At 36.8% G+C, this 17,055-nt stretch overlaps 1 long non-coding RNA gene across 5 annotated transcripts in view; it reads left to right on the forward strand.

Moving 5' to 3' along the window:
• LOC131838875 (uncharacterized) overlaps positions 1 to 12,844 on the forward strand; it is a 92,201-nt gene extending 79,357 nt beyond the window's left edge. For 3 of the 5 annotated variants that reach the window (XR_009356730.1, XR_009356726.1, XR_009356727.1), the window contains 2 exons: positions 5,729 to 5,830; positions 11,527 to 12,844. This is a non-coding gene — a long non-coding RNA (uncharacterized LOC131838875). Of the gene's footprint in view, positions 1 to 5,728; positions 5,831 to 8,871; positions 9,345 to 11,526 lie in introns of those variants that run through there. The other 2 variants (XR_009356729.1, XR_009356728.1) reach the window with 2 other exon arrangements.
• The last annotated feature ends 4,211 nt before the right edge of the window (positions 12,845 to 17,055 follow it).

Here is a 17,055-nt window from a genome sequence, read left to right on the forward strand (position 1 = left end):
GAGGCTTCATTCAGGCAAATATACAGTTCCAGACTTAAGTATTCCCATGTCTCCTATGACCTTCAGCTGCAAATTACTTCTATGACCATAATCGGAAGACTGTTGTTCTTTGTTTATCACAGAATGTGTTTTTCCCAGTTACTAAAGTAAAATGTCAAGTCACCATTTCATTTTGAAGTGGCTCTTTATTCTTGCAGTGTTATTATAAATATAATATATATCAATATGTATAAATCTAATTTTTTCTTTAATGGAAGGAAAACAGTAATTGTTATTTCCAGGATTTAGAAATAGCTTTCTCCCCTGTCCTTCACTTGAACCTAAACCTATGAAACCCACTGAACGTATTCTTACATGCTGTCTACTCTCGATGTCTTCATATTCCCAGAAAGACTAAACCAAGAATGCATATGTAATAAAATTTATGTTCATATTATATCCTCAGCCAGTCACATATAGAGACTATGTGATTGGGCATAAATAGTTAAGTAGTTGGTCAACAGCCAGTTTTTGACTCCTTCTATGGGCAGGACATGATTATAAGACCTGGCATACAGTAGTGAAAAAACAAGGGTACCATTGATACATTATGATCATAGAGAATGACCAATAGTGTTTTACATGAAGCATCTTGGTGCCCATCATTCTGTTTAGTGACACCTTGAGTTTTATACTTATTTTTCCTACCTTAGCGTTCCTTTTGCATTTAATTCTTTATATGATATTTTAAATTTCTTGATTTGTATTTATGTTTGTATGACACCTCAAATAATTATGCAATGAGGTGTGATATAAATAACTAAATACAACTCAGTGCAGAAGTACATCTTCAGCACAGATACAAGAAGTCACTTTTTCCTCCAAGTGAGCAGGAAATCAGCTTTCCTTTGCCTCTGCTCATTAGAGAATGCAAAGCACTCCTAAGTCGGAAATCAGAAATTCAGCACCAAGGAAGCAGAGATGGAAACCATTCCCAGAGTAATCAGTAACACACATTTTGCAGAGCGAACTTTCTAGGAACGATGCTTACATTTTTAAAAAAGGATTTGTATTTAAAGTGAACTTTGAAGAAACAATCATTCAAACCTAGAATGTGTAAAATTCTTCAGGGCAAATGATCTGATTTCTTTGATAAGTAAATGGAAAGAAAGAAAAAGAGAGAAAGAGAAGGAAGGAAGGAAGGAAAGAAGGAATTGCTAAAGATTAAGAGAGACCGAATATAATGTGTAATATTGTTATAATTCTGACTCCAGTAAACTAAGTGTAAAAAGACACTTATGAGACAATTAGGGAAAACTAAACATATATTAGGCATTAGATAATATTAAGAAAACATTATTAACTGTAAGAATGTGGTAATGAGATTATTAGTTCAGTTTTCCCAAGCCTTATATATTAGAGATATATATTAATATGTTTATAGATGAAATGAGATGTCAGATATCTGCTTTAAAATATTCCAGATTTATTTAATTCATTTGTGAAATAAGTAAGTTTATCTGTTTAAAAACAAGTGAGAAAAATAAAGCATACCTTGAATCACAGTTAATTTCTAATAGAGTTTCAATGAACACATATTATATTCTTATCTCACTCCAGCTTTTTCCAAAAGTAGCAACCGAGAAAAAACTGTATTTGAGAGCAATTTATTTGGGAATGTGATCCCAGGCAATAGCAATCAAGAGTCAGAGAGAGTAAAAATGGGGAAGAAGAGAAAACTAGTAGAGGAATGCTCATTGACTTGGCTAACCACTTTCGGATGATGGGAACCTCAGTCCTGCAAAGAACATCTGAAAGCCTCATGAAATGCATCTCACAATCATCCACTAGGGAAAGAAAAGAGAAAGCATTTATCAGTCATCTCCCTTCTCCATTGGTCAAGGGCTAGGCCACAGGGCATTAACACCTTTGAACTTCTTAGTTACAGGAGCATGAATGCTGGGAGAATTCTGTCATGTCTAATGACTAGGCATAATAGAAGCCCTCCAGCAGGAAGAAGGAGGTGCTCAGTGTCAGCCCGAGGCAATGTACTCACAAACTGCACCTGATTGCATCTGTTTGAGGGCTTCATGGGAGCTAGTCTCCACAACTAAAATGAGAATAAAAGAATTAGAAGAGGCACCCAGGAGCCCATTCTCTGTGTCTGCTGCTCATGTCTCTTTTTCCCTTCCATTAAGTCCAATCAGTTACAGAATTCCCTTTAATATGGTGGCGAGCTGGAATTGTAAAGATCAAACGTAAGAAAGTTAGTGAAATAAACGGAAGTCCCCCCAATGCTGCATCTGATTCCAAGGCCATAGTAGATATGATTTATCCCCTTTCTCCACTGCCAATTTGTGAATTCTCTTACCCTGGCCCTTGATTTCCTTGTGCTTGTCAGGCTGTGGTCGGGGCAATTTTTCATCCACAATTGTCACCAGGCATGATGGCACCAAGAGACACCTAGTGAGCCTTCCCTAGACACTGTATGTCTCCCTGTCTTCATTTTGGAGAAACTAGGAAACCTAGTTTCTCATCATAAAAATAGGTAGTAATTACCACCAGCAGCACAAAGTGACTTTCTTTGCCTCTTGTTAGATTTCAGGACTCTAAGTGCTGGAACATAACAATGTACAGATTGCCAATGAGATACTTTAGAATATAACATTAAATATAGTTAACAGAGTACTGATCGAAGTCACAAATAGTCTAATTACCATTACCAGGTGACATGCTTTACTGTTACAAACTTGACCCCAAACCATCAATCAACTTAAAACACAAAAAACAAAACAGAAACAGGGGGGTGAACATATCTGAAAATACAAGACTAGGTTATATGAAATTTTTTTCCCAGGAACCAATTCAGAAAACTCTAATTCCTGTCTTCCTTTCTCTCCTTTCTCTTTAAAATATTATACTTTCTCTCATTCAATAATAATTTGAAGGGGATGCATTGGATTATCATTTTTAGCAAGTATGGACCGAAGTCTGAGAGATTTTATTTAATAGAAAAGTAGTTTTTTGTGTGTTTTTTTTAAGATTTTATTTATTTATTTGACAGAGACCACAAATAGGCAGAGGGGCAGACAGAGAGAGAGGAGGAAGCAGGCTCCCCACTGAGCAGAGAGCCTGATTCGGGGCTCGATCCCAGGACCCTCAGATCATGACCCAGGCCAAAGGCAGAGGCTTAACCCACTGAGCCACCCAGGTGCTCCAACAGAAAAGTAGTTTTATCTGCTTCATTGGCTATGCCTATTCTAGATGCATTCGCTTCTTCAGTAATAATACAAATGCCTTCATGTATCTTGTGCATCTGTTGTGATAGGTTCTTATATGAATGGGCTGCAATCCCCACACTATGCAGGAAAGTGAGGGGTTATAGGAAGTAATTTATCCAAAATCAAACATCTAGGCCACAATTCCAATCCCAAACCTGTTGCTTAAGATATTACTAATCTGGAATAGTAAAAAGAATCATTCAGTTTCCAGGTGTGAATATAGTGGAAAAAACGTTTAGATTTGGAGTCTTTGGATTGTCGTTTTGTGATTCCAAATGAAGAACAAAGGTGCAATGAGGAACAGAGAGGTCATTTGCAGCCTGCTGCTTTCTAACAGCTGGTTGTTGTGTCACTCCATCAGAGGCAAAAGCACGAGTCCATATATAGTTCTTGAGTTGTAAATCAAGGTGCCCTTGTCTCCCACAGTCAAGGAGTTGTTACTTCACTTAAATCCAGTCACATTTTCTCTCCTGACATTTTGATATGTGAGTGAAGTGACACAACATGGAAAAAAACAGAAGGAGTATACTTATTCCTGGGCAACAACACAAACAAGGAACTCAGGCATCTCCACCTTTGAATTATGTCATTTCCCAGGGCAGCTCTTCAGTCTTCCTCTAGATTTTGTAAGGATACCATGATCTCCTTCCAAAAAACTTTTCTTTTTCTTCCTTTATAGTCAGTTCCTGTTCACTAGCAACCAAAGAACTCCAAATTATATACAATTACAAGCAAGAGTGACCATTTATTTCTCCAAATACCTGTTGTATTGTCAGTCCACATCACACAATTCAGCATCAGTATTCTCTAATTCCAATTCAGTATGAACTACTTGGGCATTTCTACCAGTATTTTAGTGTTGCTTTATATGACGTAGCACAGGGCTACGTCATATAAAGCTAAATGGATGGATAGACTTAAAAAACAATAGCAACGGATACAATGGCCACAGTGGTAAAGTGTGAGGTACTGGGAAAGTCAGGGATAGGAAATGGACATAAAGCTCAGGGGGTGCCAAAGCAGTTCTTAAATCCTGCTTCAACCTACTCGTGACGATTGCAAAAGCGTCCTTCTCCACAGGACAGCAATTCGGACTTAAAATAAGTACACAAAAAAACAATCATGTTGTGCAGGTCAGCTTGTGTTTACTCAAACCTATTCTCTCCCACGAGGGGAAGAGTTAGAATGATTGGGTGCCCATAGAACAAGGAGTCATTAACACATATATAAAAAGTTACATAGAATGGAATCCTCATCTTTCACCAGCAGTAATGATTGTTGAAAATATTAAGGAAATTGCCAGAATGAAAATATAATCTTATTAGATACTGTAAATGTAGTATTTTGAAGAGTATTAAAATGTAGTAGAATGGCTTATTTTCCTCAGCTTGCAGAATATAAACAATTTATTTCAGAAAAACCTCAATAAGAAAGGGTGATTTACTTTTAGTGTATTGAATTGTTTTGAAGGAGTGTTTATTCTATGGCTGAATTCATTCTGAGATATGAATTTGGAGTAGTTTTTGGTTGTTCATAAGGCATGGCTGTTCTTAACCTGAATACTAAGAATACAAAAAAGGAAGAAAAACCCTTTAGGGAAAATGTTTAGATTTTTAGAAAATTGTAACTCTTTTGGTTGAATAGTGTAATGTCTACTCTTTCCTCTTTGCTTTTACCCATATAAATGCATGCCTTTTAGCAATTACAAAGGGTGACTCCATTTCAGAATGGTCTTATTTACTTTAAGATGAATTAAACATTACCTCACTATGCCTACCATGCTTCCCTTCATTCCTATAATTTGCTTTGAAACTTATCTTAAAGACATGCTATTATGCTAAAATCCATAAAGGACAACTAAATTAAACATGTCTTTGAAAATTTTGCATAAAGAACACTTTCTGAAACTAGCAATTGTCTGTGAAGTCTTTCAATTTTGAAGGGCATTCATAAACTTTACCTCTTACAAAACGGCATAAAAAATTACTTGAAGGGTTAATCCAGGGAAGTATAAAAGAAATACAAGAAAGGGAAAGCAAAGATTCAAGAAATAGGGCCAGTAAATTCTTACCCAGGAAAAGTTTTAAAAAGGAATTCTAGAGAGGGGTGCTTGGGTGGCTCAGTGGGTTAAGTCTCTGCCTTTGGCCCAGGTCATGATCTCAGGGTCCTGGAATCGAGCCCCAAATCAGGCTCTCTGCTCAGCAGGGAGTCTGCTTCCCCCTCTCTCCCTGCTTGCCTCTCTGCCTACTTGTGATATCTCTCTGTCAAATAAATAAATAAAATCTTTTTAAAAAAATTCTAGAGAGAAATTAAGAATATCATAAGTATAAGATGCTTGGAAGATTTCCCTTAAAGTAGGAAAATTTAATGATACAAGATTACATATACTTCTTTAGCCATTCAACCACATTATTTGATACAATAGAAAATATAATTTATATAGTAATATTGCATTTGCCATTTATTAGGCTTTGGTAAGAATCTACAAAGAATGAAAAACATAATTTGGGAGACTGTCATAAACCTTGATTATCGATGTAATAACACGACAGCACGACTAACACTAGAAGGTAAGTGGGAAAAAGAGACGTTTATTTATAGGTATATGCTTCTGAGTAGGCAATCAATAGACACTGTCTAATGTTGTTGGTAAATGTATAAACGGCAACCCAGAGTGAACTGACCCTAAAACAAGTAAAGTTTAAGCTTTGGGAATCTTGATTTGCAAAGACTCCTTCCAGGGAGGAGCACTAGCAATTTTCTGTGTGTTTCTTTTTCTTAAAGGTGTATCCTACCTAATGTATAAATTTGAGGCCCTTTATAACTTAGATCCACGATGGCACCACTCCCAGGGGTTTGGCAGAGACCTATGCACCTGAAGGACCCTATTGAAGTTCCTCTAGCCACAAGGTAACAAGCTGGAGGATAACCACCCAAATAACTAAAAGCAAAAAAAATCATGGGTCCTTCTTACTCCTTGCGGATGGTGCCGGTAGAACTGGGATGGGTGGGGAAGAAGGGAAGAGGGCTGTTTCTATTTTTCATTTTAGAGCCACTAGTGTGGTTTTATCTATTTTTTAACTTATAGATGTAATGTGTTTTTTTTTTTTTAAGATTTAATTTATTTATTTGACAGACAGAGATCACAAGTAGGCAGAGAGGCAGGCAGAGAGAGAGCTCGATCCCAGGACCCTGAGATCATGACCTGAGCTGAAGGCAGAGGCTTAACCCACTGTCCCACCCAGACACCCCTAGATGTATTGTTTTTAAATAGCAGCAATCAATTTACAATTTATTAGTCAATATGCACTTTCCTCTTGCTGTATCCTAATGCTCAAGATTGAAGGTGAAAGATAGGGTTGCAATGTACATGTGTATATTTAATACATTTTCCCACGTCTGTGGTAACGTTCCTTATTTTCTCTTTACATACCTATTTATTCTGGGTTCAGTGCCACCTTTCAAGTTAATAGAAATTCCACATGTGAAAGCAGCAGTGTGTGAGATAAGAGGAAATGAAAACATCTGGCATTATATTCTTGTCCTTAGGAAGGGCAGATGCAGAGAGGATCAGTAATGACCTTTTCTTATCGGATAGACAGTATTGTTACTGATAGAACACTTAAAAATATAGGAACGTTTTCTTCTTATGAAGAGTTTCTCACGAATGGAATCTTATTCTTTGCCAAGACACTTAAAAAAAAATTCATGGTTTTCATCATAAAATCTCTGCAGCTTTTTAATAACAGGATTCTGCTCTTGTAAATAGTAATATTGGTTAAGGCAGATATATTTAGAGCCTGCAGTAGACTAAGAAAACAACTGATTTATGGAGATATTTCAAAGTCTAATGAACTACCTTGCCAAGATGAAGTGCTGAGTTTTGCAGATAATTAGACTGTTCTTTACCTGCCATTGAAGGAATGTAACTGTAAACAGACACAAACGCCATAGCAACGTGCAGATCAGCATTTTTCTGTCAATACCTGAAAACATCATTTCTCTGAAATTCTGCTAAGGCATTTCTTCTCAGTAACAGATTAGACAACCAGAGACCAAGGACACATTTAAACATGTTTAAACTGCAAAGCGTTATTGGGTCAGCCAACTACTTAAGCAAGAAAGGACAGCCTTGGCAAATGAAGGAGAATGAGAGAGAAAGACATGTGCAGACCTCCTCCCAGCCTTGAGAGGACAGCAGATTGGCTGGAGGACTCCAGCTGGGAACTGGGGAAGCCTGACTGCTCTCCTTACTCCTCTCCTGGACAGCTCTACAAAGGAGGGCTGAGTATCACAATAGGACCTAATTTAATTACCTGTCTTTTGACTTATTTGTCCCATTGCTTACTTCCAATCAAACGGTTAATATCAGCAATAACATTTTTATTACTTTATGGATATGAATGTAAATTTGGTATAAAAGATGGGCAACAGATAAATCTGTTTACCTGGGAGTTTAGGGTTGAGTAATCCTCAGTGTGTGTGTGCATATGTGTTTTAAACATTCTATTTTCTAATTTTGCTAAGAGAGCCTACATTGACATTTATAATATCAATTGTAAAGAATCGTGAAAAATTAGGCCATGTTGAATGAAAAGAAATTCAAATATGAGATTGTTAAACACTGCATAATGAATAATAAAGGGAGCTTATTGGTAAAATGAAGTTGGAAGACTGAAGAAGCTCCACGGTCCACTCAAGTCTATGTTTCTTTGAGCAACAAAACAAGAAAAGATTAATGAGGAAATTCATCCACAAAAACAAAATAAACACAGTTGAACTTTAAAAAAATTCTAAAGTACTCTTAAAAATATTTCACTATAATGACATAGAAGGCTATAGTTTTGCTTGAGAGGTAAATGGGGAAGATGGTTATCTGTTCGTAAGGAAACAAAAAATACATGCCTTAAGGAAGTTGTGAAACCGAAGAGAAAATATAAGAATATCTAGGCAAAAATACATATGGGTGGAACATCGTTACAGGGATTATGTTAGAAGCAGGCATTTAAAAGCCCCAGAGGGGCACCTGGGTGGCTCAGTTCATTAAAGCCTCTGCCTTCAGCTCAGGTCATGATCCCAGGGTCCTGGGATCGAGCTCCACATTGGGCTCTCTGCTTAACAGGGAGCCTGCTTTTTCCTCTCTCTCTGCCTGCTTGTGATCTCTGTCTGCCAAATAAATAAATAAAATCCTTAAAAAAATAAAAAATAAAAAAATAAAAGCACCAGAGACACTGATGATAGGAGAATTAACAGTAAAAATAAAAATCAGGGGCTCCGGGTGGCTCAGTGGGTTCGTTAAGTGTCTGCCTTCCGCTCAGGTCATGATCCCAGAGTCCTGGAATCAAACCCTGTGTTGGGCTCCCTGCTCAGTGCGGAGTCTACTTCTCCCTCTCCTTTTCCCCTCCCCCTGTTCCGGCTCTCTCTCTCACTCTCTCTCTTTCATGAATAAGATGTTAAGATTTTAAATCTTAAAAAAAAAATTTTTTTTAATTATTTTGAACTACAACAAAATTAATAAATTTTAATTGCTATACAATCACAAAGTGCTAACGAGCAGAACACCTTGCAAGAATATTAAAGAGTAAATGACTGATTTGGCATCTTATTCTAGAGTTCCAAAGATCAAGGGAAGAGAAGAAAACATCGAGGAAGATCAAAAAAATTTACCAGAAGTTGATCAGTGGAATACATTCCTTCTAGAAGATTTCATAGATCCCTCCCTTCTATTTCTCTAAAATCATCTCATTCTCTGTTAATCACCCCCCCTCCCACGCCACCGCCACCGCACTGCCCCCTGTTCTGGTCACATGATCTGCTTTTACTTTGAACATGACAAACTCCGCCCAACCTCATGTCCCTTGATAACAATGTTTCCTATGCCACCAACAGTCTTCCATCTCCTCTGCTTACCTAGCTTTTTTCCATTTTTAGTTTTAGTTTAAAATATTATCCTGGCCATTTATGTTTCCCATTAAAGGAAACATGAAGCATCCCAATGCTACCCCATGGCTACTGACTGACATTCTTTTTTAAGTCAGCTATCCTTATATTGGTTTTCTGCAGAACACATACCAAAATTTGCACTTATTTTATTTTTAAGACTAGAAATTAATTTCAAAGCTAGAAGTTAAGCTCCATAAGGGAAGGGACGGTATCTCTCCAGTGTTCTCACTGTTGTGAACCTATGACCTCCTAGGGGAATTGGCATATGGTAGGCACAAGATAAACAATGGTTGATTAATGATTCTGTCCTAAGGTTACCTTTTACAAACAGAGCATGTTTCCCCAACTCTACGTGAAATTCTGGCTTAATTTACACCATAAACCCACTGGGTGGCTGCCAGAGATTATGGAGAACAAATATCCGGCTTTTTTGTTTACTGTAGAGACCTTTACCAAGACTGGCAGACTAGCAAATATTCTAAACATCAGAGGGGGAGTCAGATACTAAGCTGCCAAAGGCCTCCAGAGGTATGCTTACAAGAGCCAAGGGTCTTCATACCGGGATTAATTGCATACAAGGTCTAGAGAGGAGCTCTAGTTAAGAAAAATAAGCAAATTTGTTCATCAGTGATTTCTGAGCTCCTGCTGAGCACCTATCAAGAAACTACTTTGTGGGACGATAGGTGGCTCAGTTGGTTAAGCGGCTGCCTTCAGCTCAGGTCATGATCCCACCGTCCTGGGATCGAGTTCCACATTAGGCTCCTTGCTTGGCAGGGAGCCTGCTTCTCCCTCTGCCTCTGCCTGCCACTCTATCTGCCTGTGCTCACTCTCGCTTCTCTCTTTATGACAAATAAATAAATAAAATCTTTAAAAAAAAATTTTTTTTAAATAAATAAATAAATAAATAAATAAAAATAAAAAGAAAGAAAGAAACTACTTTGTGCCAGCCTTGCTGCCAAGTGCATAAAAGACAAGAATAAAAAGCAATCTCCACTTTCATGAAACTCAAAGTCTAATAGAAGAAACACATACATATACATATATAGTTCTCTGCAACCTTGAGAATTACATACTTTGAAAATACTCTGACAGGATAACTTGTAGGCTAAAAAATGTAAGAATTTAAGAGACAATAGGAATGTTGGACAAAGTTTATAATGAAAACAGGAAAATCTCATTAAATGTGAGAATTTTATGCCCTTAAGAACAGTGTGTCTGGGGTGCCTGGATGACTCAGTTGGGTAAGCGTTCACTTCTGATCATGATCCCAGGGCAGAAATTGAGCCCTGATTCAGGCTCCCTGCTCACTGGGAAGTCTGCTTCTCCCTTTCCCTCTGCCCCTACCACCGCTATGCTCTCACTCTCTCTCTCAAATAAATAAATAATCTTTTTAAAAAAAGAACACTCAGTGTAAAAGAGATTATCCTAGGATTTCCTTTGACTTTAAAATCTGAAGTAATTTATCAAGACTCTTCTTTAAAGTCTCAAGTTGAACATACGTAACTATTCTATTTGAAGTTCAGTAAATCTTGGGGGCACAGGGGTGGCTCAGTTGGTTGAGCCTCAGGCTCTTATTTTTAGCTCAGGTTGTGATTGTAGGGTCATGAGATCAAGTTTGGTGTAGGGCTCCAAGCTCAGTGCAGTCTGCTTGAGACTCTCTCCCCTTCTCCCTCTGCCCCTCCTTCCCCACCATTCTTTCTAAAATAAATAAATAAATCTTTAAAAAAAAATAAATTTCAGGTACCTGCGTGGCTTAGTGGGTTAAAGCCTCTGACGTCAGCTCGGGTTATGATCCCAGGGTCCTGGGATGGAGCCCCGCTTCATGCTCTCTGCTCAGCAGGGAACCTGCTTCCTCCTCTCTCTCTCTCTCTCTCTCTCTCTCTCTCTCTGCCTGCCTCTCAGCCTACTTGTGACCTCTGTCTGTCAAATAAATAAATAAATAAATCTTTTAAAAAAATAAATTTCAGTAGTTTCTGAAATATGTTTGATAGGTCCCACTTAATATGTTTAAATATTTTGAAAATATATTTGTAAATATAAAATATTCAATTTCCTTCTTAAGACCTCTGATTATAGGACTTAAAATTTTTTCAAGCATAAAATGAGTTCTTATAAGGATAGTAATCTTCTAAATAATGTGATCTTTAAGTTCTCTCAACTATTTCAATATATATACTTAAAAAGGGCTTAATTTAAAACCAAATTTAAAATCAATCACTGAATTATTTAATTAGAACTAAAAAAGAAAATACAAGGACATTTCAAATATGCTCAGATTTCGTAACATGCGAATGTTAATATGATGAATTCTGATTCTCTTCAGCATCGCTGTACACTTGACTCTTGAACGGTGCAGGGCTCAGGAGCACCAACTGGACATGCAGGTGAAAACCCAAGTATGACATTGGCTCCCCAAAACCACTCTAATAGCAAGAACAGGGAAAGGAGACCTTTTATTGTGATAGGGCCACTTACTGCTCACTTGGAGACAATTAGCATCACAGGGCATTTTAAACAATTGCTCACAAAGCTTGAGTTCCCTGCATGAGCAACAGAAGGTGTTTACAAAATTACTACCGCAACACAAAAATAAACTCAAAATGGATAAAAGACCTCAACGTGAGACAGGAATCCATCAGAATCCTAGAGGAGAATATAGGCAGTAACATCTTCGATATCAGCCACAGCAACTTCTTCCAAGATATGTCTCCAAAGGCAAAGGAAACAAAAGCAAAAATGAACTTTTGGGACTTCATCAAAATCAAAAGCTTCTTCACAGCAAAGGAAACAGTCAAGAAAACAAAGAGGCAACCCACGGAATGGGAGAAGATATTTGCAAATGACCTATAGACAAAAGGTTGATATCCAGGATCTATAAAGAACTCCTCAAACTCAACACACATGAAACAAGCAAACATATCAAAAAATGGGAAGATATGAACAGACACTTCTCCAATCAAGACATACATATGGCTATCAGACACATGAAAAAATGTTCATCATCATTAGCCCTCAGGGAGATTCAAATTAAAACCACATTGAGATATCACCTTATACCAGTTAGAATGGCCAAAATTAACAAAACAGGAAACAACATGTGTTGGAGAGGATGTGGAGAAAGGGGAACCCTCTTCCACTGTTGGTGCGAATGCAAGTTGGTACAGCCACTTTGGAGAACAGCGTGGAGATTCCTCAAGAAATTAAAAATAGAACTTCCCTATGATCCTGCAATTGCACTCCTGGGTATTTACCCCAAAGATACAGATGTTGTGAAAAGAAGTGCCATCTGTACCCCAATGTTTATAGCAGCAATGGCCATGGTCGCCAAACTATGGGACGAACCAAGATGCCCTTCAACGGACGAATGGATAAGGAAGATGTGATCCATATACACTATGGAGTATTATGCCTCCATCAGAAAGGATGAATACCCAACTTTTGTAGCAACATGGACGGGACTGGAAGAGATGATGCTGAGTGAAATAAGTCAAGCAGAGAGAGAGTCAATTATCATATGGTTTCACTTATTTGTGGAGCATAACAAATAGCATGGAGGACAAGGGGAGATGGATAGGAGAAGGGAGTTGAGGGAAACTGGAAGGGGAGGTGAACCACGAGAGACTATGGACTCTGAAAAACAATCTGAGGGGTTTGAAGGGGTGGGGGGTGGGAGGTTGGGGGAACCAGGTGGTGGGTATTGGAGAGCACAGTTTGCATGGAGCACTGGGTGTGGTGCAAAAACAATGAATACTGTTACGCTGAAAATAAATTTTAAAAATTAAAAAAAAAAAAGAAAAAAAATTACTACGGCAGTCCAGCATGTCCTGCAATTGATTTTATGCGGTTATAATTTAGTACTGCATCATGTTTATCTTTGTTTCCATTCTTCTGGACTGCCAATGGCATCATGCAACATCTGTGTGTGCGTAAGTTTTGATCAATTTTAACTTTTTATAATAGATCCATGTATATTGTATGGTAAGTAAACAATAAAATAGACTGATATCTACATATAGCTTATATATATATATATATATATTTAATTATTTTTATTTATTTATTTGTCAGAGAGAGAGCATGCACACAAGCAGGCAGAGGCAGAGAGAGAAGCAGGTTCCCTGTTGAGCAAGGAGTCCGAAGTGGTACTTGATCCCAGGACCCTGGGATCACAACCTGAGCCAAAAGCAGAGGCTTAACCAATTGAGCCACCCAGGCCTCCCTAGCTTATATATTCTTGACATACCTAAGGAAAAAAAAAAAAAATCCTAATTTTTCTCAAATATTTTCAGGTGTTTTTTTTTTTAAGATTTATTTTATTTATTTATTTATTTTGCGAGAGCAAATAAGAAACAAGAAAGTACAAGCCAGGGAGAGAGGCAGAGGGAGAAGCAGGCTCTCTGGTGAGCAGGGAGCGCAGTGCAGGGCTTGATTCTGGGACTCTGGGTAAATGATCGACTGAGTCACCCAGAAGCCCCTCAAAATTTTTTGGTATTTCTAGGCTATGTAGTTCATCTGAGAGTTTTTTCAAAATTCCAAAAAATTTTCCAATATATTTATTGAAAAAGAATGAAAAGGGGCACCTGGTGGCTCAGTCATTGAGCTGTTGCCTTCAGCTCAGGTCATGAACCCAGGGTCCTGGGATCAAGCCCCTCATCTGGCTCCCTGCTCTGCCAGAAGTCTGCTTCTCCCCCTCCCCCTGCTTGTGTTCCCTCTTTCATTGTGTCTCTCTCTGTCAAATAAACAAATAAAATCTTTAAAAAATCTTAAAAAAAAAAGAAAAAAATGCATAAAAGTAGACCCATGAGATTCAAACCTGTATTGTCCAAGGATCAACTGTACTTAGTTCTAATAGTTTAATAGTTGAAAGATGCTTACTTGGTGAGGAAATCATTGTCATCCCAATCAAATTTCAGCATAACTGTCATTGATTTGTTTCACAACCAGAACTTCTGGTTTTGACGGTGACTGGCTTCTTGTTAGCGACTGATGGAATAGGTTTAGCACTGCTTGTATTCACACATGAGTGCTATTTACAGCTTATGTAAATCAAATCACCAGGTTCAATTTATGAATATCTGATTCTTCTGCCTTCTCATGGAAGTCTCATAAGCCCACTCGTAAGCAGGATATGCTTATATCACATGATTCATAGTTTGTGAAACTATATATATATGTGTGTATGTCACATATATATGTGTGAATTTTTATATATATGTCACACACACACACGTATGTATATATGTCTTTTATGGCTACTTTTGATCTAGAAGAAATTCTACATTTAAAATATGTACTTCTTATTTCTTAGGGCACCTAACTTTTATGGGAATTATAATAATAAACAATTCCATTTTTAATGTTTTAATGTCTTAGTATTACTATTCAGATATCACTTCTGAATCAGTCAAGATTTTGGTTGAACTGCTTGAAACCAAAAAAAAAAAAATTTTAAAAATCCAAAGATCAGTGGTTTTTACAAAATTGGTGCTTTCCATTTTTCTAATGTCTGAGGAATGCAGGACTGGGCAGAAAATAGCTGATACGGCAGCTTCATGATGCTCTGCGGAAACCTGCTCTTTCTCTCTGGCCCGCAGCCTGCCCATCCTAGTGGACAAGAGATTTTACATGCTTAAATAATAATAAAGTCAGCATATAAAATAGAAAAAACTTATTTTATGTCTTCCTGAAACAAGATGTATTTAAGCTTTTAAAGACAGCATTATTGGGGCAACTGGGTGGCTCAGTGGGTTAAAGCCTCTGCCTTCAGCTCAGGTCATGATCCCAGGGTCCTGGGATTGAGCTCTGCATCGGGCTCTCTGCTCAGCAGGAAGCCTGCTTCCCTTCCTCTCTCTCTGCCTGCCTACTTGTGATCTCTCTGTCAAATAAATAAATAAAATCTTAAAAAAAAAAAAAAGACAGCATTATTGAGGTATAGTTGGCATTCAGTTAACTTCATATATATAAAGTATACAGTTTGGTAAGTTTTGACATATGTAGACAACTGAGAACCCATCACCACAATCAAGGTAATGAACAAAACCATCTGCCTCAGATACTTCTTTGAGACCCTTTGAAATTTTCTCCCCCTGTCCTCCTTCCCCCAACGCCTTCCCAAGACAACCAATACCTGCTTTCTTTTATGAGAGATTAGTTCACTTTAAAAATAACTTTATATAAACTTTATATAACTACACAAATGAATTTATATAAATTTATTTATGTAAATTCTATAGTGTGTACTGTTTTTGTCATGTTTGTTTCACTCAGTGCGATTATTTTGAGATTCCTGGATATTGTAATGCACCAATAGCTCATTACTTTGTATTGTTGATCAGTTGTCCTTTTACACGTATGCCATGTGTGTCCATTCATTTGTTGATGGACATTTTTTTTTTCATTCTCTGTCCACTACAACTAAAACTTCTATAAACATTAACAAAGTATTGTATGGACATATATTTTTATCTTCATAGAGCAATACTTTGGAGTGGGATGATTGAATAGGTATGTATTTTTTTACTTTTTAAAGAAAGTGCCAAGCTTTTTCAAAAGTGGTTGTATCATTTAATATTCACACTGACAGATGAAAGTTCAATTGATATGGTCAGTACATTTATTTTTAGCATAGTCATTCTATTAGGTGTGTAGAATAGTCACTCTAATAGGTACATAAAATTAACTTATCATGTGTTTTAATTTATATGTCTTGGTTGACTAATGAATGTCTAGCATAATTTCAAGTTCATATTTACTATCCATATGTTGTCTTTGGTGTAGTGTTTTTCTGGTTATTACACCCATCTTTTAATTGAGTCTTTTGCTTTATAATTGAATTTCAAGAGTATTTTATTTATTTTGGATATAAGCCTTCTATCAGATATAAAATTTGCAAATATTTTCCACAGGTCCCTAATTGTTTTTTTATTCCTACCTTGCTCAGAATTTTTTTCTTTATTCAGAAATGGATTTTGTATTTTTCAATTTTTTTTCTGCATCTGTTGAGATGACCATATGGCTTTTTAAACTAAGTTTTTAATATAGTGAATTATATTGATTGATTTTTGAGTGGAACTTTGCATTGCTAGGACTACCCACTTGTCCTGATGTATTATTCTTTCAATATATTGTTGGATTTAATTAACTAAGCTTTATGTAGAAATTTTGCATCTGTGTACATGAAGGTTTTGTAGTTTTCTTGTAATGACTGTGGTTTTAGAATTAGGATAATGCTAATGTATTCCCTCTTCTTCAATTTTCTAAAAGAGTTAGTGTGAAATCGTATTATCTTCCCTTTAAATGTTTTGTAACCTTCACCAGTGAAGCCAATTGGACTGGGAATTTTCCTCATGGAAAAGTTTTAAATTACACGCGAGTGGTTTCTTAGTGACCTAAGCCTATTCAGATTATCTTTTTCTTTTTGTGTAGTTCATCTCTTTTAAGGAATATGTCCATTTCACAAAATTTTTGGCATGAGATATTTATAATATTCCCTTATTATTCTATTAGGATTTGTGGAATGTACAATGATGTCACCTCTCTCATTCTTTACACTGGTAATGTGTGTCTTCTTTTTTTTTTTTCATTGATCAGCCAGTAAGAAAATTATCACTTCTGTGAATCTTCTTAAAGAACCAGCTTTAGTTTCATTGATTATTACTGTTTTTCATTTAACAGATTTTCACTCTGATTTTTATTATATCCTTCCTTCTACTTCATTGATTTCCACTCTGACCCTTATTATTTCCTTTCTCCTACTTAGTTTGCTTTGCTTTTTCTTTTCGTTTCTGAAGTTCGAAGCTGAGATCATTGACTGGAGATCTATTTTTGTTTCAGTTATGAGTGTTTAGTGGTC

This window comes from Mustela lutreola, chromosome 8, assembly GCF_030435805.1.
Source record: "Mustela lutreola isolate mMusLut2 chromosome 8, mMusLut2.pri, whole genome shotgun sequence".
In the NCBI taxonomy this organism is placed as follows: Eukaryota; Metazoa; Chordata; class Mammalia; order Carnivora; family Mustelidae; genus Mustela; species Mustela lutreola.